This window comes from Spodoptera frugiperda, chromosome 12, assembly GCF_023101765.2.
Source record: "Spodoptera frugiperda isolate SF20-4 chromosome 12, AGI-APGP_CSIRO_Sfru_2.0, whole genome shotgun sequence".
Lineage (NCBI taxonomy): Eukaryota > Metazoa > Arthropoda > Insecta > Lepidoptera > Noctuidae > Spodoptera > Spodoptera frugiperda.
The window spans coordinates 1,748,376-1,771,420 of NC_064223.1; the positions used below are offsets into that span (position 1 = coordinate 1,748,376).

The 23,045-nt window shown below is 36.2% G+C and overlaps 1 protein-coding gene across 6 annotated transcripts in view; it reads left to right on the forward strand.

Moving 5' to 3' along the window:
• The first annotated feature begins 6,581 nt into the window (after nt 1-6,581).
• LOC118263008 (ecdysone-induced protein 74EF) overlaps nt 6,582-23,045 on the forward strand; it is a 192,288-nt gene continuing 175,824 nt past the window's right edge. For 2 of the 6 annotated variants that reach the window (XM_035574735.2, XM_035574734.2), the window contains exon 1: nt 6,582-6,867. The gene's annotated coding sequence lies outside the window, so the exon portion shown is untranslated. The remainder of the gene's footprint in view (nt 6,868-23,045) is intronic. The other 4 variants (XM_050697544.1, XM_035574737.2, XM_050697546.1 and 1 more) reach the window with 2 other exon arrangements.

The following is a 23,045-nucleotide window of genomic DNA, read 5'->3' on the forward strand; positions in this document are numbered from 1 at the left end:
AATAATTCGCAAGAACCGTCCTCAATATTTACCGCATCCACCGCTGAAAATTACGGATGAATAGACATCATGGATTTTTAATACTCTATATATTAAAATATCGAATTATGTACGAAACGTAGTTCTTCTTAGAATAAAAATAGCTCAGTCAGTACCGATGTACACACAGTAAACTAGATGATAGGACGAGTTGGTCCAAGTGTGCGCTTCCGAGTGTTTCACACAGTGTTGGAGTGACAATGGGCCACCGGGCCTGCCCCTCGGGCCCGCTCATTGTCCCGGGGGCCCACTTGCCCGCCCCGCTTGTCATTACACTAACGATTTCGGGAACTACCTTCTTTTGTTTTCGAAAGTGTTGAGTATTAGTTGGTGCCTTAAAAGGAGCATTTAGTTTATTTGGCGTGTTTGTTTTGTGGTCAATCATACTACAAAACAACTATTGCCGTACTTTTTAAAATTACGCAATAGAAAATCGCAAATCTTTTCCTTTTCTGTTTAGGATCGATGCTACCAATTCAGTAGTCGAAGTTTTTCATTTAAAACTGTCATTTTAAACTTTTCTTACTAAAATAGCATACAAATAATGTATTTCCCTGTATCACAAGTCCTGTAAAACGAACGGAAACGCAGACGAAACTAAGTGCACATTACCATCTGTCCTCGAACTTCAATTCAAGCAATATGAAGCAATACAGGGGGAGCAGTGCGAGGACATACCAGCTCGTCGGAGTGTCGTAAGCAGTGACTTGACACGTTCCGACTCGTACATGCGGTACATGTGACTTATTGTTCAAAGTTACGAGATGACGCTTGGTACACCTCAAAGAGACTAGTAGAGGTTTTTTATATTGTATTAACTTTCCGCCAGTTATGTTATTGAAAGAGTAGTCTTTCACCGTACCAGCTACAGCTACCTGAAATGAGAAAAACTCAATGTAATTTTGTTGTATTTATTGAAGATTCCATCTAAAACTATACATCGTGTTTATTATATTATCTATTCGTTAATTAGACAGTGTGGGCAAAAGCTAATGTCGCATGTTATACTGTGCTTTCTGACAATGAATCAGTTAATAGTAAGTGGCTAGTAACTGCGGTCCCCGCCCCAGTTAAGGTAGGTACTTGTAGGGCCATAATTTTCCCCTATTTTGAAATAGAGGTACCTACAACAATGTCAGATATCAATGCCGCCGGCAAGGTGCCGTGATGTCCGACTATTTATGAATAAATGCTTTATTGTTCATTTCAACCGCCGAATACCAGCCTCTATCGACCATAGAACTTGGTAGAACATATTTTAAACTACGCAGATATGCACGCACATCAACATACTCAAATTAGTATCTTGTTTATCTGTTTTTGACTTTAAAACAATAAGACAAAGTTGAAAATCTTTTGAACAAAATTGGCAGTTGTGAGTAGTTTAATGTACTAGCTGCCTGCACAATGATTGGTCATTAATCTTAACTAAATAGAGTCGTGAATTCGTGATCAATAAATAGCCGAACGAGGTCATTAGGCTGGATGATGACTAACTGTCGATATGTGCACAGGTTGCAATGACTTTGTCGTTAAAACAAGGGCGCCGACACCTGTGCACGCATCGGCAAATCATGAAATACTTCTTTTTACAAACCTTTTTGCTAGTGGCTTTCCAAAGAGGTTGAATTCGTATTCCTATTTTAAAATAAGATTCGTTTAAACGTCACAATTTGACACAAATGACAGTTTAAACAAAATGGCTGAAAAAGAACACTCAAGTCTATTTAAGTGTTATCGATTATTTCATTTTATTCAGGAAGTGATAAAGTAAAGACGTGGCTTTCTACCATCTTTTGTTTAACGAAATTGTGAAGGCAGGCAAGTGAAAATTGTGAAACGCTATTGTGAGTTATCTGTCGCCTGGCGAGCTAGCTCTATGAAATCAATATCTGCAAGATAAAGCCTGATCTAGGACAATAAAGTGGCTTTCCACTCGTGCTGTGTACACGAAACCAGTCTGATGCCAGTGGACCATCTTATCATCGAATATTTATTTATTATTATCTATTTTTAGAATTTGTTACATTGTCAAATACTACTACAATAGCTAACTGTACTAGAATGACGTATTTGACAGTTTGATTTAAAAAAAAAACAAAAACATTTTCCACCAGTTTTTAGTGAAATTTTACTTGTGAAATAATAAATATTTTTCGTAAAAATAATCAAAGTAAGTAAAAACTTCTGGCTGTATAGTCGACAACACCGTACTGCAGACTCAGTTACCATTCAAGAAAAAAAAAGTAAAAACCAAATGACAATCAGATTGACAAATAATAATAAAAATTGAATACGTGAACTTTAAATATATTGTATATCATTTCAGTGTCGTTTAGTGAAATACATACAAAAAGCATACATTTACATAAAATAATGTAGGTCTAGTGTTTTAAAGAAGATAAATCGATAACTTAGCATTTTAACAACCGCCTGTGTCATCCGTTTTTTAAGAAGTCAGATTCAAAGCCGTTGACTACTGCAGTAAAACAACAAAGTAAGCCTATTATTATATTATTTATGGTTCGCATAATGATATCAAGCAAGTATACAGTGCGATAAATACTGCAATTCCGCATTTATGTCTGTGTCACGCACATTGCACGCGTTTTTACAATGCCTACCTACTTCACGCATTTGGTCGTGTTTAAGTGTAATTTAAGCAACTTTTTATTTTTATTCTCTTTATAATACATACCTAATTGGGTTAGTAATATAAAAAAATGTTAGTTCCTTTTTTAACTACTAAACAATGGTTTATTCGCGTAAATATACTGAGAAAAGCTCTATTAGTTTAGAGTCGGAGAGGGACTCTTTCCTCATGAGCACCGTGCGTAGGTACACGTGGTGACGTTGACTCTGTGACTTGAAACTAGTAGAGCTTTTCTCAGTATATTTAACGTTATTTTTAGTTAATTTAGTATGTCTCACGATAGTTATTATAAAAAGTTCATTCTTGTAATATTTTTAATAATAATTACGATGAAAAGAAAATTAGAGCTTTGCTACAGAATGTGTTAGAGACTGTTAATTTTGTAGGCTGTATTTGAACGTAAGTTTTTTGTTAGGTCCTGACTTACTAGGGCCTTTTTAACTAAATGTGTATTTCAGTAACCTTCTAAATCATATGAATTTAATTTATCCGCGATTTTCAATAAACTACTAATACTTTCGATAATAATAAAATGAAACCGCAACATCACATTACGGCATTGTAAATAAAGGTTATTTCACAAACGTACGAGAGTACTGACATGGCGTTAATACACGGCACTGGAAATGCCAATAGCTGTCAAATTAGTGAATATTTGATCGTCCACAGCACATGAGGGTGACCTCACTCGGGCCTCAGGTGTATGCCACGACCTTTGCCAAGGCCCACAGTGCGATAAACTTTCGTAATTAAATTCGCAACTGCACGCGTATACCTATATCTTGACGTTCGGAAAACACGTACTATTCGTACAACAGCACATGAAGATACACCATATTTATTTTCATACATTTTCAACTTTATTGGCTTGTAATAAAGTTGAATGTAATAGTGTAGTTTGATTTGCGGTTATTACTAATGTATAAATAGCCTTAAATGTCTTGTATGGAGTGAATTGGATTGATACGTTTGCCTAAAAAATGCCTAGGCCGCTGCCGTGGCCTTTGGACGCGGTCATGTGGATTTTTTTAATAAATTCGCTAAAGGCATTGTTGGTAGTGTACAGGGTCGGTCGTCCTGATATTTATGTTATAATTAATTAATGTCTTATTGTTGCTTTTAAGGAACCGCGTTTAATCGATTTTCAGAATTTTCCGGTTTCAGGCCATTGTTGTCATAAATTGTTTTGACTGAGCAATAGTCGTCTGCCCTCTAGAATCTACGTGGAATAGTGTAGATACTTGATTAAAACCCTTGTCAAACTGTTAGACATTTGTCTACCCTCGAGTGAAAATTCTTAGTCAGATAATTGGAATTGACTGTCTTAAGAGCTCCCTAGAGCATCAAGGTACCGGGATGTCAGAAATTTCGTGGTCGATAACTGTTAGATGTACTTATATAAATTAGGTCAGTGAGGAAATCAACCGATCTCTCACCTAATTTTGAGAATAATCAATCTGAAAAGAAACGAAAACAAGGAAAAAGTTCATAGGTATCGATTGGGAAAAGCCAAGAAGAATTTACTTCAACGGAAATTTAAAAGAGCAAGCAATCGGTCCGTGGCTCCTCGTCGCAGAAGTAATTCGCTGAACAACTTTCCGTTCTTTCTCCCTCGTTATCAGGATTAGCATTTTGAACAAAAAGTTTAATTAAATCTGCAAAAAGTTACAATTCCTTTGAACATTAACTTTCTTTTAATTGAGAAGTCTTAATGACATGGCAACAAGTTTGTGCCGCTGCCAACCTTCGCTCGACCCTCGGCTGTATGATGGCCAGCGCTGGAGAAGATAAGCACGAGAATTTGATGCTTATCAGCAGTCACGCACAGACAACATGGCAATATTGCTCTTGTTTGATTTATAACAATATGCAAGGTTCGATTGTGCCCTTTGCGTATTTGATTAGAATCGTAATCACTCATTGTTTTGGTTTGTAGCCTTCGGTCACTTTAAAAGAAGGGAACATTTATAGGTTTGTTTCGTCAATTTATTTTAGTAACTCCTAAACTTGGATAAATTGTTCCTAAATCAGTTAGATGTTTGATCTGTACACTAAATTGTCTATATCCAACACTAACTTACTTTAAAGCCAAACCAAAGATTTAACAAATCTTCTTCAGTGCTTTATGGTGCAATCAGAAATAGGGAAAGCCCTGAAAGGCTTTTCTATATTAGTAAATACTAACAAGCAAGTATTTTATACTAAGGAAACTTACAATAAGCATCAAAAGTTAATGCTTTTCACTGAAACCATAAAAAATCTATTGCCGGAGTAATTGATCACTGAAAAAGCTTCACGTTTCACGTTGCTGAAGACCGCACTAAATATAACCTTATTGTGATCGAGGGTGAATGAAACCGGGGATCGATAGGCCTTGCTCGGTGTTACTCCGCGGCCTCGCTACAGGGACATTTAATGTACATCCGAAGGGGTGGGTGCAAAGGTCACGACAGTCGGAACTACTGCCGACCCTGGCTCGCGGTCGCCTGAACTTGTTACACGGTGAACTACTCAAGTACCGAGAGATTCCATAATGAAAATTCAGGGAAAATCCATCGTCGAACCTTTGTGCATTAGGCCTTTGATTAACTTGAAGTAATTTGTTGTGGAATAATTAACTGCGATTACTTGGAAACAAGCTCGGTCCAGTACTTTAATATCTCACAATTCCAAGAACATCACTTTACAAATTGTTTTAAGGCGGCATATTGTTATTTTTTTAATTAATAGTATCACTACAATACAAAGTCAGTGTGACGCAGTTTGGCGGGAAAAGAATTCACCTTGAAATGACGCGCTTCCCGCGCTGCGACCTCGCTGGCGGCCGCGAACGCTCGGGCCACTTCGGAAGTGTTCGGCCAAGATCGCTGATTGTCGATGTTCTTCGGCGCCACTCGGGTGTCCTCGCTACGAATCGGGTGGTGTTCGTTTTAATTGGTTTGAGATTAGTTGGTGTTTATTTGAATTAGTTTGGCTGTTTCAATTCCATTTAAGAAATATTTTCTTTTTCAGTACTGTAGTTATAGAACTTTAGTTTTCATGTCATGTAAATTTAGCCAGCACAATGTTGCAGGCCACATATTTTTTAAATTACGTGCTCTTTTTATGAACATGTGTTTAAGGTAACAATTTGGTTGATGATATAGTTGCGGGCTGTTTGAAAATGGCTGCAACAATGATTGCTGACCACTAAGGACATTTGCATTTTCTCGTCAGTTTTTGCGATCCGTTGAGCAGTTGTTGACATTAATCGGTGTTATTACGTTTCATAAATCTGCGTAAATATCGCGATTTATGATACTCAGCGATTCGAAAGTGCGTTCACAAATAAAGCGAAGGCTATGCATGTACGATTCAGGCAGGATGGTCCAGTCTTTGAAGATACGTTAATTCATGATGCTTCTCTTTTAGAAATTAAGGCATGTTTCGAGTCACATTGAGTATTTTCACTGTTGTTATTTTGGTGCATCGCAGCTTTTATATTAATTGTTTTAATTAGAATGGATAAGTTTAAGTTAATAGGAACAAGGGTAAGGTTTTTAGTGGTGTGGGTAATAGAAAACACAATGCCTTAGGTTATAGATAGTAAGACAGGAAAATAAATGAGAAAAAGGACCAAAACAAAAACTCACTTCGGAAAACTATAAAGAATAGCCCTATTATATAATTGGTCCTTTCTGGTCCTGACAGTCGTGTTTTCGTTGAAAGAGAGGAGCCCCTAAATCAATTGATTGAATGAGTTCTCCGCGCTTTCGTTCCGCAGCACTAACCGCTTGACCCAATTTCTTAAATCCACAACCATTTCAGGGTTTGACAATGATAACACTAGTTGGAGCAGTCATAAAAATATACGCGAGCATCCACCGGTTGACGGGGGCGCGGCAGTGCGGCAGTTCAGTGACTCGTGGGCCGCCGCACTGAGCGGACGTACGTGCGACGCTCGCTACTATCCTCCAACACGTTACGAACGCAACCTTCGGCGTGGAACTGTATTTTGAAATTGTGTGTGTTCTCGATTTGAAAATTATCTGACAGTGACAGGAGTGTGACCAGTGTTTTTGAGGAATTCCGTTACTTTGCCTTTGGGATGAAACTGATTTTATTGTAATATTTTGATTTTATTATTGTGTGCATGTGGACGGATCAGTGAACCTTTGGATTGCGATTTGGACCTGGTAAGTACCTTTTGTTACTTTTTGTTTTATGGGCTGAGGGGCAAATTACGAGCACACTTTTTGGTCACTTTATCTGATCCACTAAACAAACAAACAAACATAATAACTACATAAAAAACTCACGGACTCAATGTTAAAAGGCCGAATAAACAGCCTTTTAATATTGCTCGAAACTTGTAACAATTTATACAAGCTCTTAAGATAAGGCCCAAGCGTAGGTAATTTACAAAATAATCTTGAAAATAAAAACGCAAATATTTTTCAGAGATAAAACCTGCTTTTGTTTAAAAATAAACATTTAAGATTGGCGTGTTTTGTGAACCTTCAAATTAGGCTCAAGATCTTTATGAAATATTTACAAACTGAATTAATTTAAAAGCAATTTTCTAGTTTTGAATTGCAAAAAAGAACTTCCATTACTTTGTATTTTATTTGTGACAGAAGTTTTTATTACTCGCAATCTATAAAATTGTTTAAAATTACAACTACATGTAATAAAGTAAATAATGGCCACATATTAACCGGTGGCCATACCGCCATAACGATATATTTGGACCACATTGGTTTTAAACAATTTGTCCAATGGTCCAGTCATTACAGGCCAATCAAGGTCTAATATAATAGTCAATTTACGAGTAAATACTGTACTGCTATAATAGTATTGCTTTTTACAAATCATTGGCTTCTAAAATAACTTATCTTTTTATCTTGAAATCCGCGCCGTGAAATCGTCCGAACGAAATGTTTTCTATCTGAACTTTCCCCGCTTTGGAAGATTATTACCATATAAGGCATAACAGACAATTTATTCATAACTTGTTATTCATTATATTGGATTCAAACAAAACAAATAGAAGCGTGTATGTTTCCAATTCTGAATGAAATCTGAAATAAATCTCCCTAAGGACTCAAAGGACCAGAAACCTATTTTTGGTCCTTTGAGCTTTCTTTTAGTTTTTTTTTATTTGTTCGCAATTGTTGCATTTTGCATATCATAATGGCCTTCTCTTCCTATCAAGGTTGAAGGATTTTCACAAATATTATCGTTTGGATTATGAATGAACCTTGTATAAGACCTTGAAGTAATTACCTAGTATTTGTGTTTACTTTTGTGGAAATATCAAAATTCCTGGCAGCTTTACATCTCAAACATGCAATTTGAGGAATATTTGGACAGATCTCCGAAAACTGAGAGAATCTGACACCACGTGTGCGTCTAACACGAAAATATTACGTGTTACCGTTATTACGCAGCGGTTTGCTAAGTATTTATCTATTTAACATTGATATTTTAATGTATTTGAGCAGTTTATACCATTGCTATTTCATTGACATAGAGCTGTATTGCTCGTTAAACCAGACCTAGCAAAGAAACCGAAATTTCAGATTCCATTTCGTTGATATCGGTCGCGTTGTGAGTAGATCACGTTCCAATAAGCGGAATGACATGTTAGCGACCAAAGTGGCCATTATTGTTAAGACAATGTGGCAACACCGTTTAGAGAACAATCTTGACTTTTGGCCGCAACTGCAATTACTCATAATGTTCCTAAAACCGGAGGACAATCGCTAACTATACCTGTACAGCAGCGTGGCGACCTTGTGCACTATTATCTAAGTATTGCGCAGTTATAAAAATGATTCTGTCGAAAAACATCGGCTCTCTGAACATTTTTTCAGCACATCTATTTGTGTGCACTGCTGCTCTAAGTGAATGTCATTGGTTTTTGTTGTGCATGTAGAATTGGCGGCTGTAGTGCCACTAAACTTTTGCTTTTTAGCTCTGTTTAGTCATGCTTTAATTTATTCGTGACGTCATCGTAGACCAAGTTAACATTTAAGTATTTTATATTGTAAAATCATTCTCGAAAGATTCGTATTGCATGTTTATCTTCCCTTCACTATTTTTATACATTTTACACACACCAAAAATCGTTACTGTACAAGTCTAAATTTTGTAATATTGCATAACAAATAGGTTTTGGGTACGCAGCAATTTTCTTAGCGATGAGTAATGCTGTAACCTCCAAAACTTACCGACAATTTGCTACTACAGGGAAACGTTAAATAAAAACGTTACATTTAAACGCAGTACATGAGTCGTCTCGGTCCAGTAAATAGTAATAGACCTTGTATATTTGTTAAGTACATTAAGCACTTTGATGAACAAAGTATAGGAGTTACAGAGTCAAAGATATTACAACGTAAATAATCATAGAAAAGAAGGAATAGAGCGACAGATTATAAATTAAACTTTATCACACACATTACATGGTCCAGATCGCCTTTCCTAACATGCTTCAAAACAAAGCAAAAAAACACAATAAATTGTCTCAAAAACACATCTATTCATAAAGCAGCATATACAGCCAAAACACGTGCTAACCAACGTTAATATAACTCGACCTTAGCACCTAGAACTGAACAGCACAAGTATTACGAGTCGCATAATAACAACAAACAATTACATGTATTATAAAATCACGGAACACGCTGTGTATCGATAGCTTATCAGCACCGGCCTTGCGTTTATCTGCACACTGCTCATCTGTTCACGTGGGTATGATTGTTTCAAGAGCATTCCGCTAAATTGAAGGCAGGTTTGCATGCACGCTTCAATGAATTGGGGAGGACGTTGGAAACTAATGATTTTTGCATTGCTTTGTAAAATATTAATTAATATTTATGTTGTAAAACCTTAAAATCCTGTTTTGTGGTCCAAAATTAATCACTCAGGTGGGAATTAGGATGACAATATAACTAGACACTACTATCTGCAATCAATAATGAAAATTTCCTTGTATGGTTTATGTTTGCGATTATGTTTGGTTCAATGTTTTAACTCATAATTTCATGTTATATTCACGTAAAATATGCTGCCTTACAATCAAAATATGATTCGCTTTTCCTGTATTTACTTATCTTTATGATGTTTGTCTCCTTCAATTAATTTCCTACCTCCCGCATTCAGAATTAACCATGATCATAATATCAGTCGCTGCAATATAATCTTGACGTTTCTGTATCTAATTTCTCAATTGAAATGATTTTATACTTCATCATTTTATGTAGCTCCATATTAGATTTGTGAAGGAAAATTTGTGGCACCTCTACGTTGCTTTTATAAATATCTTTGGCATCTATAAATAAGTCACAATCAACATCGTAAACATTTCTGTCACAGACTGTAAGAGTAGGCACCGCGGTGATATTATTTATTGTTACTTTAGCTTTAACTTTCAAAACTGGCTCTGTAAACATAGTGTTCTGATCGTCATCTATATATTTGTCAATTGCCTTGCGATAGTAGTTTGTTTCTTTATTAACTATAGCTTTGGGTTTATTGGCTTCACATTGGCCTGTCCGCTAGATGGAAATGTTATTAACATTGACGTGTTTGCTGTATCTACCTGCTCTATTTTTATCAAAATTTTCACTGCCTTCTTTATCTGTATACTTCCCAACTTTACTAATCATACAAACGTTATTTACTAAATATGGTAGACTGAATTGCACTTCCTACTCGTCTAAAACAATAGTATAGTATGTAGTGGTATATGCACTGATTGTAAGCCCTTGCGTTTGGCAATGTGCACGCAGCGCCGCGCGCCGGCCTGCACGCTGCGGTCTACAGACGTAAAATATGTTTAGTTAGAACGTTGAACGCTTCTGCTCGGCTTCCTGCTTTATTCCATTAATTGAGCCATTCTAGGAAGCTTTGCATGTTGGTCCAACTCTAATATTCGTTGATTGTTGCATGTTTAATCAGTTATATCATGTGGAGCTTTGTCAGCTTTCAATTGTTTATTCAAATGTATTTCTTTGGAAACAAATTCGCAGCACGTCAAAACCAATGATGATTGATTTACTTTATGGCATGTTCGGACAAGTCAATTCTCTGTTCATAACTTTTTCTTGTGCTTTAATAGTTCTTTAGCTTCACAAGTTGTTTCAACAAATCACGAAAATCGATTCCTTTTAAAGTTATAAATGGTGTTACTAACTCCACTTTGTTTTGTTTTATAGATGTTACAATCAATTTTAGTATCGTTTGATACCAGACTGTTTTAATTGTCTTCAATCAAAGCGCCTTTATCAATTTTTCTTTGAAATGTTATCTTGTCATTAACTAGTCATGAGTTTCTTTCTTAGTTTAATGTTTTGTATCGACTAAAAACTTCGAAATCATTCGACTTCGCGTGTCATCCTTACCGAGCCATCATTAAGATTCGGTACATTTGCAACTGCACCCATCTCACGCGACAACAGCTCTTACGCAAAAGTCGTTAAGATTTAAACTCGTCTACAAAATTTAATTTATACTTTCGAGTAATGGTTGCAGGCAAACGATGGAATCACATGTACATTTATAATGGTGAAATTGCTTTCTCTTGTTAACAATAACTTTTATTTTTTAATTTAGTTAGCTCATCTATTGCGAAATGGGCGGTCTCTGGTACACGAATGTTCGTGTGTCGGGGTATTTTACCACTGGGTTTCGCTTCGCTTTTCAGTCCATTGAATCTTTGGGCTTTGCTAACTTCTAGAAGTTTCCTAAAGATTCATTCACACTGGTATTCAATAGTAGCGGCATTGGTTTGTCTGCGTATAAGTCGATTAGTGGAAAGCTTTGATACAAATTAATACTTTAATGAAGGCTTTGGTCTGCACATTCTTTGGTATTCAGAATATCAATACTCCATCTGTAACATAATAAAATGCTTTCTATGGAAGTATCGGCTCGGTTAATATCAAATTAATATCGACGCGCGATCGAAAGGACAAGGGAATGGTGCATTAGCAATAAATAATGAATGCAATTCAAACATTTTCAGTAGCATTCACAAGATAGCGATAAATCAATGCGCCTGCGCCGGTTCGCTTCCGCATAGACGTGCGCACGCGACGCGCAGAGAGTGAAAGTATGATTTCAAATGAACGTCACCGCGATTACGTCGACGATACTTTTTAATATTGCACTTTTTGTGCTTTCAAGTGCGCAGTGTATGGAATAAGTCGACTGCTTTAATGAGGCGGAGGCTGGATCAATCGATGCACTTGTAAGACCCACTCCTATTGATCTCAGCTATTCATTTACTAAGTGAAACTCATAAATATGCTCAATAGACTCGGACATTATTAGTTTTGATAGTCCAGCTCAATGTTTTAATGCTATCATAACACTTATAGCTATTTATACAATTTAATTCCTTAATGGGTATCGTATCAAGTGGTAGCTTATTTTTGTAACCACAGGTTATTGGTCTGTGGCCCAGAACAGTAGTTAAAATAGCCAAATATTATAATTCCGAGTGTAACATTCGAACAATGTGTAAAAGCTAGTTTTATTACATTATTTTCCTAAAATACTGTTGGTATTTTCTCAGGCGTAAGGAACCGTGTAAATTGTGATGGCATCGACCGAGTTCAATGTTCTGATGATGGGCATAAAAGTGTTATTCAGCGAATCCCATGGGCTATGGGCTATAAATATACACGTATCCTACGTTTATACATACATTGATGGCCGGAAGCTTGTTGTTTGCTAAATTAATGGTGAAAATAGCAGCAGCGTCATTATAAATGGAATAATTATTTTGTGATTTACTTATTTTCTATGTTTTCTTATTCATTTTCTACTGCTGATGTGTTTCTCTTAAGCACATCACAACGTCTTTTCAGTCCTCTGACCTTTTTTCATTAATTAAAGGCTGTTACGAAATCTTTACCAGATCGAGACGAATAAAAAATGCAGTATTCCACATAGCAACAGCGATATTTTTCTTCCATTACCATCAGTGATTTGAAAGTCTTAGTTAACTCCATATTAGACTTCAAACTACACATAATCTTAATAATTTTCTAGAAATATCAGCTCTCTTCCATTAAAACTGGTGTTCCCACATGAATATTTATCAGCTTTGTTTTGTACACAGAAGTTGTAGAACAAAATGTGTCCAAATATAATTAGTTGTTTGTGTGACACGCCGGAGGTTAACGAACTATATTTTCATTCGTCGCTATCACCGACCTGTGACCTTTGTGAGACAATAGTTTGCTTCGTTTAATACAGGGAAGTACACGAAACAAGTTCTTGGCTCAGATGTCTGTAATTGGATGTTGGGCGCTGATCAAATTGGGATGAAACAAGGTGTAGAAGTATCAGTCTTTCCTTTATCCAGTCTCCTTATACATTTTACCAATGTACGCAAGTTAGTCTCCGGCTTGTTACGTATGTATTGTTTTTGTTTAACAAGTCATCTGTCCAATAGTTACTGTGACTAGGTTTAAAAATTCGCCCCGATGAAGTCAGAGCGTATTGTGATTCCGTGCGCATGCGCATTCTAATACCTTTCACTTACGTGCACAGTTCATCCTTTACATTTTTAATGAAAGCCGAAGCATTAGACTCGACGTTTTATTGAAAACACTTGCGATTTCGACCGACACTTAAACATACAATTTTATATTATTAAAAATCTAAATATTTAACAATTGACCTTCCTTTTTGTATATTTATGATATCCCACCACCGGCCACCGCCGCCATTTCTTTTTTTACCGCGGGTAATAAAATAAATAAACTCGGACAGTCCTAATTCTAATCTAACAGCGTCAAGGTTCGCGAATTTTTCTCCAATACATTCGTTTCCTTGACACACATTGCGTTGATGCGCCCGCGCAGCCGCGACGCGTAAAAATGGCCGCGGATAAAAACTAGCCTTTGAATCATTGTCTGATAAATTCGCCAGTTTTAAACTTTTCATATATTACGTAAATAGTGGATTATGTGTGTTTGTTTGGATTGGATTAGATCACATTTACATGGAGTAGAGTTTTGATAAATTGTGATGCCATGTTGATTTTCAGGAGCCTGTGATCTCCATTTATTTTACAGAAATATAGTCTAGACGCACAAATCAAAACTGACAGAAACTAATCTAAACCAAGTACCTTTCAAACTGAGTTTTTGTTTACAGCAATAAGTCTCAGTTAGCGGGCTGGTCTCGAATCATCTATGAATTAGCTCGTTTCCAATCTTTCGGGTAAGAGAGCCGGTTGCCATAGATACCACTGGCCTTGGCGCCTCAATGTCCCAATTCCAACAACTATTTCGCATGAGCTCGTCTTGGCGCCAATTTGTTTTATTGTTTTTTTTCTTAAACGATAATTGTCTGTATGTAGGGCGCAGGGTCGACGTGTTAGTCGAACAGCCAAAGTGTATTTTTGAATCTGTGGAGTTCCAGATACGTTGTAGCTTTAAATCTGTATTGTTACTCATCGGTAGGTAATTCATAAATCGAATTTGTGCATTAGATATGGTACTTTTCTTTCATTATTTTTCAAATTGTTAAAAGGTGGTATTTTTATGGTATATGACATGCCCCCTGGTACTCTTTATACATAGGTCGTAGAACAATGTGGGTGTATAACCTTTTGTCCTTTTTTGGAAAAATGTCCGTAATGTTATTTCAGCATTTTAACGTCATGTTTGGTTTATCTCGGGGCGGTAAAATGTACAAAATCACATTGTCCTTGTGTCCCCATAGTTATGTGTACTATGTACTATGTATTTACTATTAGATTACAATAGATATATTATCGTGCGATATACTATCAAGCGTGGCGTAGTATCGCCATAGAATTCCGCTCATAAATTAATGATTACGATAAGATGTTAATCAAGTCGATCACGTGACATACTGTGGTTATGGGGGTGTTACATATAACTTTAGATTACTATGATTACCATAGCTACAGCTCTATTATAGACAATATCAATGGCGCAAGTTGTTCCTAATTTAAAATGTTGACATTTCATGTTTTTTTTTATAATGTATGCATCTAACTGTGACCAGCAATATACAGCAGGAAATGGCATTGAAATGGCAATATAAAATCATAGTTCAATACTTTATTTTATTACGTAATATGTATTTATATGATTTGAAAGAAACTAGATTTTACTGAACTGCTATCGTCACATATAAGTTTTTAAACTGACATGGTCACTAACACTATAATTAGAACTTATGACGGGATATTTACCATGTTTATTGAATTTGGTGAGTTTCCGATATTTCGGCACTGTTGCAAGCGCCATGATCACGGATTAACTCGTTAGTTAATATCCCGTCATAAGTTCTAATTATAGTACTATCGTCACATTCAATTGCAACAGTAAACTAGAAGAGCTATTTCTTAAAATATTTCGAACCAATCCATCACGAGTGAAATATGAAAAGTACCGTAGTAGTAAAAAGGTTAAAAGATCCCATGTTTTATTGTTACGTTTGTTTTCTAATGTTTCACTCCAACCCCATGTAAAGGGTTGACATTACGCACCGCTTTTTATTGCTTATTTATGGCCACCGTAAACTGAGTCGTAATAAATACTCTTTGGTTACAACATGCCAGTAACATTGTAAGTAAAAAAATGTTTTCTATCAATACTCCATCGTAAAGGGTTTGTTTTATTATCTGTGGACAGTATAAAATAATGGTAAATTTTAATGGTCTATATTTCATTGGCGCGCTCATAAAAAACCAACGGTAAGTAGAAATGGAAATAGATTTTTTGTGAGTAGTTTTAGAAGATATGTTTTGTACATATTTGTTTAATTCTTGTTTTTTATGTTGCATATTGTTATTATTGTGTGAGATCAGGGTCTTATAGAACTCTCTTTAGACGTCACAGCAGTTGGTACCAAAGGACGCGCCGCGTAAAATTGTGTTTTCTTTAAAATAATATATTTGTGGCACTAATTTCTTTATGCAGTCGCATATTTCGGAGAATCAAAAATTTTACATAAATAAAATTTTAAGAACAATCATAATAAATCATTCGATGCTTGTTTTGATTATTCTTATCCAAAGCAAATATTTATGAACGGTATCACTAAAAATATACATGACAGCGCGCAACATAAATTGAAAGACACTGTGGAACTGAAATTGATGTAAAAAACGAAATAGGCACAAAGAAAAGCGTGGGTAAATCTATTATATTCCGCAGGCCATTTGGTGAAAAAACAGTGAAAGTAGTCGTAGTATTACATTACGTCGTGACAATATAAAAACAAACGTCAGTCGATACGAGCGGAGCGCTGGCGGCCGTTCGTCAACATTCGCCGGTTTTCGGCCACCATCGGCACAAAATGTCGCGATGCGCAGCCACAATAGCTAGAGCCGTGCATGTCCCTGCAAGTTGTCGCCACGCGGTACCGCGAGGGGCCTGGTAGCACTATCGCGGAGGTCACGTCTCGGTGGACCGCGGACATCCGCGCTTGTCTCGCCGACCTTGGCCTAGTTTGATAGTGGGCTCTAGCTTGCGTCGCAGCTGTTTTACAGATAGCTCTGACAATCCACTTCCTAATGGACTTTTTGTCTGTTATCACTGAAGATTACTATAAAAGTACTGGAGGTATAACGTGACGTCGCACGTATGAAATTTATAAAACTAACGTTATCTTTTTCATTCCTTTAGAGCGTGTACGAAAAATAATTATGCAAATTAAATGATTTCGTTGATAACATCTCTTTTGATACATGACCTCCTTTGATACAGTTAATGTTCATGCATTTAAGTTAAAAGAAAAACAATTGAGTACCTATGAGTTTTTTTGTTCAATGTTACGTTCCCGTGTTACAGATAGTTTTAAAATGAAGTTTTTCAGGTGCCAGACAGGTGAAACTCGACCCAAGGACATCTGTGGCGCATGTGTGTGTAGTCTGTACCTTACATTTATGTAAATACAAACCACTTACTATTATTACATAATGCACGTGCCTACCTCTTTTTTAAAAACATGATTCATAAAGCCCAAATCACTTTAGGATGTTAAATTTTTCTGTTTCCACAACTTATTGTGACGTGTCAGAGGAAACATAAAACTTAATTCTAACTTAACATTAACTAGAGTTTCAGTATTTTGGCTTAAATCTTTGGAACAAATAAGCCAAGGTCCAATCACTAAGTCACGGTTAGATACATCTATCTCTCTTCCACACCTATTCGTTTGTTTCATCATTCGTCACTGCTAAAACCATTCATTCATTAATTGAGTGTGCAATGAAATTCGGGGACATCCATGACCCACTTTAGCATATAGAGTAGCTATGGCTTTATAAGACACTGCCAATGCCATGCTTCGCGCAAAAAAAAAAGAAAATGAAGTGAATGCGCGGGAAATTTGACAGATACATTTTGACGTGTAAAATGGCGGCAAACTTGGTTTTGTTTTTATAGAATTTTAATAGAATAACGAAATAGTTTCTTGTTTTTAATGAATTCTAATATTAACTATTACTTTGTTAGTTAGGACTGACTCAACGATATAGTGCCTCACCCCAATATACGAACAAACTCGGATTCGGCATTGACACACAGACAGTCAATTATTTGTTATTACAGTGATAGTGAAGGCGAGAGTGGGACAGACATATCTATTTCTGTCTCCCTCTTGTATTATTTGTAAATAATTTCCTGGTACCAAAATAAAAACCTTGGCTTTACTATTAAAATAGACGATATATATATTGTTGACTAGTTTCCTTTTGATTTGATTAGTCAGTGGCTAGAATAAAATTCTAAGATTTTTTTACCGGAGTCTGTGAAGTGGAATTATAATTCAAACCACTTAATATCTCCATCTTCAATTCAAAGCCTCGCCGCTACCATTTCACTTTCTGAATACTTTTACTTTCATACACAAGATTTTGTTATTGTAACTAAGATAATAGAATGTCTACCAGAGACTAAAAAGAACAAAAACATTTTGTTTTGTTAGCAGTGTAGCTATCGGAAAAAAATAATAAGATTCTCGTTATTGTTTCGTAGTTGCAGGAAAGATGGGCGCGTTTAATTAGAAAAAAGTATTGGCACGACATCTACTCGTTGTCAAGTTATTGTAACTTGTAATTGTGTTGTAGCAAGTTGTTTTTTTATAGAAAAAAAATCTGAAGTTGTTAAGTAGTTGTCGTGTCATGCTGTATGGGCATCGGTATGAAATTATTTGTAATTTGACATCTCTAATGTATTCACTGAAGCATGTTGCTTATTTTGTTCCATGCGCCATGTGATTACATCTCGCTAATGAGTGGCTACGTACATGTGCAGGTAAAGTGTTGGCATTAGTCATAGCTCAATCATTTGGCAGCCAAGTTATGTCCATAGATCGGGAACGCACCGCGCCCGCCCACACAGTTCAGTCCCCCACTCCTCGCACTGCGTGTGCGCCGAGTGCCGACCTTAGCTACGTACAACACGTCTACTTTAAGCAACCTTGATCTCTACCTATTACTGAAAAATGTTGCATTAAAACACCCAACTTATTGTCTTGCACTACACATGTAAAGCACACAATTAACAGCTCTATGCTACCACTGATAGAGTCTAAATTCATTAATTATACCTTTTCGTGGACCTTGACGGCTGGCCTTGCCTCTATCTGGCGTCCGCTCTTTCCGCCTTCGCCGAATCAATTTAAACATTATTATTTATATTGAGTTATTTAAAAATACCTTTTTAACTATTTTACAAAGTAAGAAAAGAATAAGAATAGATTGGGAGTAGTCTGAAAATACTAACAAAATTTTATATTTGACCGGGAGAAAAAATTTCAGCAGCCTTGATGTTTCTTGATACAGCACCTTGACCTTGAACTAATATAGAGGCATAAATAAACGGATCCCTGTAAAAGTGTTGCAATAATAACATTGAGCACGCGACGTGTCATTGGGTGACTCAATATATTCGCCACAATCCCATAGCCGTAGGATTAAGGTCGTCCGTAAATACCGACCTATAAAAATGACCTATTTAGTAAACGAAAAAAGGCAGGCGAAAATTCGTCGTCGAAATGTGCTCACGCGCACACACCGGCCGCCGCAGCCGTACGTAATCACTAAAAGTGTGTCATGATCACTGGGTTAAGTTTAAACGTTTCAACTGAAGGTTTTTATACAGCGGCGTGGCGTGGCGTGTGGCGGGGCTCACACACGCGCACGTCACCACCATGCCCAGCTTAAGGTCAATTTTTCGCAACTTCACACCACCATGCGAATTGTCTCCTTACCTTCGAAGCACAGAGTGTCAAATTCAAGGCTCTATTGGTTATATAAAGTGGACGTGCGCTGTGTAAACCATGAGATGGATGATATAGCGTGGTCGGATTTAGGTCGATCTAATTTGCAAATAGGTTATCGTCGGATAAAAATAAAGGTGTATAAATTGTTTAGCCAAGCACCTGTCGTCATGCTCTGAATTCTTTTTTTTTGGCAGAAACTGTTCCATTCCAATTTGTATCCCCAAAACCCTATAATCCTGTAATGAAAGGGCCTGCTTAAGTAAACACTAGCTCTGTGTGTAGTATAATCCCCGTTCATTGGATTAGATTAATTACCTTGAAGTGCCACGTGATGCGCCCACGCACACACTGGCGCCTTTATTATTTTTATACGCGTAAACAAATCCGGATTATGAGTTATTTTCGTGAGTGTGTCTCCAAAACTAGTGAACTAATTCCGATACAGTTTCGCGGGTTACGTGGTCCGTAGTAAATGTATTTTTATTTATTGGCACTGTCTTTTGATACGCGTAATGCTGTCAGATGTAATTTACTCGTCGGTATTATAAACTACATTGTTTAGATTCCTTTATTTCCTTTATATTTCAGTGTTACACGTCTTTCAGTAGACCTTGTAGCACGATATTAACATTGCGTTCTGTAGCGCGATGCATCGAAATCGCGCTCTAATTAGCCATAAGTTGGACTGGTATTAAAAAGGTCAATGGAATATGGCAATATTGTCCGTAATTAGTATTAAATGAGCCGACTTTATGTGCTGCGGTTCTTTTGAAAGTTTTTCATATTCATTTATTATTATGACATGCTAGTCATAATATTGTAAATGCTATGTTCGTGAGACTGTGAAATAATCAAAGTTTCTAAATCTTTAATTAATGTGATTTTGATTTTGGTTCCTAGATTATATCTACAAGTACCTAAAGATGCAACGATTAGTATGGTAGTGCAATTTTATTGAAATCAAAGATTTAGCAAACTTCGTAATAAAATATGTAATTTCTCTTCAAACGTGTCAATAGGTATTTAACATAAGTTAATTATTACAAAAAGATGTTACAATTGAGTCATCGATTTACTATGAAACCGGTGATGTGCTGCACTTGCATAAACCGTGATAATTTAGGGCGCGTTGCGACAGTCGCTGCGTCTGCGCATATGACCGTTTTGATTTTAAACAATAACTGGCCGCTTGCACAATCTGCCCTAGTTACTCGTTATAATGTATTTGTTTGATTAATTGTGGACGTGGACGAGTTTTGATTTTGTAATCATTATTATTTTATCATCTTTTAAAAGTGTATAATTTTTAACAAAAGTCACCTTATTATCCTTATTGCTATTTTACACAAAACGTACGTAGATAAACCCATAACCAAACCTAGTCAAGGAAAACCAATCATAAAGCTAATGACATAGTAGATATAATTCACATATTTTTTCCTGGAAAATACTCCAAATTTATGGTAACCTGACGCATTCACAATCACTAATAATATAATCAGTTGCTAAAACAAATCCGTTAATGACTAATCGATGACTTTCCCACCAGACTCTGGTTTTTATCTAAAATGACGTGTGAATACGGTCATACACATTACAAGTTGGTTTATCTGGCCCAAATGGTGCCCTTGGTCCAATTTTGGTCATGCCGGCAGATAATATAATTGGCTGTCCTAATTCCCTTGAACGCTACTGTCTCAAAGTGGGGTAATAGTTATGAAGGACAAGCTTTGAGCATGTTTTATAGGATAAAAGGTATCTAATAAAGTAGGTGTATTGTACATATTGTCTGTGTTGTGTTATATGTGTGGGTATTTCGTGCCAATGTGTGGTTGTTTCTATGAGGCTTGTTGTTTCGTCCTTTTATTAAATAGCTTACATTTATACATTATATTACTTATTTTGGACATGAACTTTATCTTTAAATAATAAGTTTATGAGTAACTGTCGAATCCCTCATTCAAGTGGTACCGGGAAGGTTTTAGTGAGGTACAAATCCCACGCTCCTTAGTCCTTTTCCCCAAAAAGCTACACGCTTTTGAAGGTTTTCCCAGTATGGAAAAAGGGACTCTATTCGCCATCATTCTCTGTTCTGTGATCATCTTCATTTCAAATACAAGATGCTGCTGAAAATGGACCTATCTTAATGACTTTCCCAATAACTACTGAGGAAGCCTAGTTTATTCTTGTAGTGAAGTTAAACCTTAATAGCTGTATAGTCTGGTATAGGAACTAACATTTATAATTCAATCACAAAAATATTATCTATTACTGTCTCTTTACATATAAATATAATGTAATAATGAATGCTCAGGAAACATAATCGTCGCGATGTACAAGCAAGTTATTGAGGTAAAGAGGTCACTAGGGCACAGACCAGCAGTTTGTCACTCTGTATCTAGTATTACGGTATTTGGCCCAACACTAGTAACACTCTAGTTTTACATAACAACACACTATGTATATCATTAGGTATTGTTGGTATTCTTCAAGCTTAGAATGGGTATAAAAGGGAGTGGAATAGACGCGGAAAACTATTTGAAATATGCTTTAATTTATTCTGTAGTTTCATGACAGTTTGTGTTCAAGGAAATTTAATTGATATTCAATATTAATTGGGATTAGATGTGAATATGAATCGTTTGTGCTGTTGCTGAAAATTTGGTTTTTGCTTTAAGATCCTAAAATATGAAATACTATATTCTAAGTACGTAATAACTTTGAATAACTCAGAATTAACTTACTCGCTTAAAAGTGTTAAGTCTACATAACAATTTCCAATAATTGCTTACAAAAGTAAAATTTTTGAGCGCAATTTGTTTTCAGAAATATTTATATGATCTCAAAATGTGTATATGTTAGTACAAAATAACAAATACGCGATGCACTGAATGGCCTTGCATATTATATTTATCGTTGGAAAACTTTACCAAAACATATAACATATATATGTTCAGGTGAAGATAATATGTAGTTGTGACGTCAATTATTTCTAAATATATGTAATATTGTAATAATGCATTGACATTCCTGTAACACTTGCTTATAATGTTTTACGTGGACAGTCTTTAGAATCGATCGCCGTGAAATATTTACTCTTTCATCCATTGTTTGTGATCCGAGCACGTGCTGGGCGCATGCTTGGTTGAAAATGTCATTACATTAACTAATTTAGGCTAGTTTAGGAAATTATAATGAAGTCTATACCCGTACTTCACTATTTTCACAAACTCCCACAGCTATCAAAGCTATCCGCCAACACAAACAACCCTTTCATCGCTGAAGGAAATATGACAACATTCATTTCGATCACGACGCACGCGCGCCGCACGGAATCCGGTAGTTATCACTGCAAACATCCAGCTGAATAGAGACAAATAGATGCCATAGTTTATAGGCGTGAGCGAGAAAGAAGCAAGGTTACCGTCAGGGCCGGGCATCACGAGTCGTAGTTATCGATGCAAGTGGTATCCAATCTACTGATTATCTATAAATCATGTTAATGACATTAAGAATTGGGTTCCAGGGAACGTGTTCGAGGTTACCACGATAACTTGAACTGCAATTAACGTGGAAGATAACGAATAGCCTTGCATTTTGGAATATTACCCGATGATATGAGCGCGGGAACAGCGCAGATTAGATAAACTGTAACAAAAATTTAAAACACTTTTTACTCTAGTGTTTGCAAAAAATGTGTGTCAATTAGTGCAGAGTTGCTACAGCCTTAAGTTGTGACCTTAGCATTGACTTAATAAAACATTTCACAATCTCACTATAAATTGCAATAGACTCGGTCGGTCTAGCTACTGTGAAGCGCTGAGTGAGATTTTTGCAATTCTGTAACTTACCGTACAAGTTGAAAGTGGTAGCTCAGAGTGTGTTTTGCGAAATTCCATTTCGATTGTACTGAATAGCTGTGTTCGACATTTAGAATGAATTTAGTCCACAGCCACTGAACAATTTTCCTCAAATCCTTTGTTTTATTTTCGTAATTGCTCTCTTGTCGTTTTCGCAAAATTTGTGTTAAAAGAATTACGTAGATCGATTTATTAAGATCTCTTTGTGACAGTTATAGATGGTTACGTAT